Source organism: Vigna radiata, chromosome 1 (assembly GCF_000741045.1).
Source record: "Vigna radiata var. radiata cultivar VC1973A chromosome 1, Vradiata_ver6, whole genome shotgun sequence".
Classification (NCBI taxonomy): domain Eukaryota; kingdom Viridiplantae; phylum Streptophyta; class Magnoliopsida; order Fabales; family Fabaceae; genus Vigna; species Vigna radiata.
This window is the reverse complement of record NC_028351.1, coordinates 12,426,489-12,428,885: the sequence shown is the minus strand read 5'-3', so window position 1 is coordinate 12,428,885 and position 2,397 is coordinate 12,426,489.

The window sequence follows — 2,397 nt, the reverse complement described above, 5'->3', positions numbered from 1 at the left end:
TTTTTTGTTTCCTAATAATTTTATTTTAGTTTAATTTCATTTTTATTTTTTTTGGGGAAAATTATTTATTTTGGAAAACCACGTTGATTTTATACATTTAATTAGAGGTACTACCTTTGGGTAGGCGCGGTAGGGTGTTAACACCTTCCTTACGCGTAACCGATTCCCGAACTTAAAAATCTCTTTTTTGTAGACCATGTTGTTTTTAGGGTTTTTCCATAGTTTTCCATAATAAATTATGGTGGCGACTCCCAAAATATTTTCTAAAACCGTTTGTTTTTCGGTTCGTCGTCCCGTCGCAATCCTGGTTGCGACATGCTGCAAGCAAGAAAAAGAAGAGGTGAAGCAAGAGAAAAAGGAGAAGAGGAAGACGCGATATCAGAAACTGAATGTCGCGAAGAGTCTGCGGTTTATTTAAAATGAAATGGTGTGTCGGTTGCTCCAGAAACCAACGTCTATAGTCACATAGATGTCAGGTATCTAACTAATATGACGTTCAAGTTAACATTTAAACAGACTTTTTGAATACCCATTACACGTCGGTTTCGAGGGGATCCGACGTCTAGGAAGCTAAACATATTGACGTTTGATTTCCTATCAGGGATCTTCACGACAGTTATGATGGGGCGCCGACTTCTATAATAACTTAGACGTCGGTGCCTTTCTAGCCGACGTCTATGTCCCTCGAGTTTGGTGAATATAATTAATTACAGGCACATAAACGTCGCTTCCCCTCAACACCGACGTCTAAATTGAAGAATTTTTGTCTTCCCGCCTTCCAAACAGGCCTTAGACGTCGTTGTTTGACTAAGTGACGTCTAAGCACCTGGGAATTAGGTGAACAAACATTAATTGCAGCCCAATAGACGTCGACCCCCGTGAACACCGACGTCACTTGACTGTCTTATCACCTACCTCAGGCAATTAGACGTCGGTTTGCAGCAGTTTCGACGTCTACAATGTCATAGATGTAGCCTTACCTTGAAGCCGACATCTAGTTCACCAAACTATTTACGATAATGCCACCATGCAGTCATAGACGTCGGGTTATCAGGAAACCGACGTCTACTGGATGACGTTAAACAACGTTTTTGCATTAATGAATATCTTATCTAGGTTAATAAATACCACAATACTCACGTGATATCTATGAGAAGATTTTTATATTAATAAGAAAGAAAAAACATAACCCAAAACATTAGATCAAATCAAAAGTTTGTTTAAGAGAAAATCTAGACTGGAATAGTTGAACTAGTTCTTAAAGAAGATTTGATTGATGCCAAAAAGTAGAGTATCTAACCATCTAATACCATCTTGCTTAGACTTCACTTTTGAACTAATAAGACAATCAACACGTTTATTAAATTATCCAAAGAGGCTAGGAATATGAAAATTTAGAATTATACATATTGCTAATCAGTAGTTTCATCTTTCTTTTAAGATGTACCAATGTATAATAAAGATATTTGCAAAGGCTTGCACTAATAATAAATATTTATTTAAGAATTTATCAAATTTTCAAACCTTAGTGGTAAATGGATATTAATAATAAGAATTAAGACTATGGTAATCACAATGTTACTAATTCAAAAAACATATGCGATAATTAAAATATTTTAGAACGTAACACTATTAATTAATTAATTTAATTCAAACATGTTTTTCATGTACACCAATCAGAACATGACACGGTGATGGTGTCAAAATTTTGTGTGAATTTTTTTGCCTTATACTCTTTTATTTTCTTTTTCTATGACATCTACGTAAAATTATTATAAAAATGTTCTATTCACCAGAACTATCTTGCACTAACAATTTATTTTCTATATACATACAGAGAAAGAGGAGTGAAAGAGGAACAAAAGTATTTAAAAGTAAGAAAATATTTTCATTATTTTTATAATATCTGTGGTATCATTATTCAAACTTCATTATGTGAAATATTATTAAAATATATTAAGATAAATTAATAATAGAATTTAATAATATTTTAAAAGTTATACTTATATAACGTACAATGAATCTTTATTTTATTTTTATTCTATTCTTACAATATATTTTTAATAATATTTTTTATAATAATGAAATTAAAATTCTACAATTTTATGCTCTAATAAAATAATAACTTAATTTCTAATTTAGAATAAAAAAATATTTATTTTTGAATAATTAAACAAAAACAAAGCAATAATAAAATAAAAGATAATAATTATTAAATAATAATTTTAAAAGTTAATTTATTTTAAAATTAAATAATTAAAAGTAAATGTTAAAGATGATGTCATATGTGGTTATATTTAGTGGACGAGTTAATGAATATAAAAGAAGGTTATTAACAATTTTGTTTCAATTTAGTTTGTTATTATTACAAAGCAATTACAATGGTGAATGTTGAGA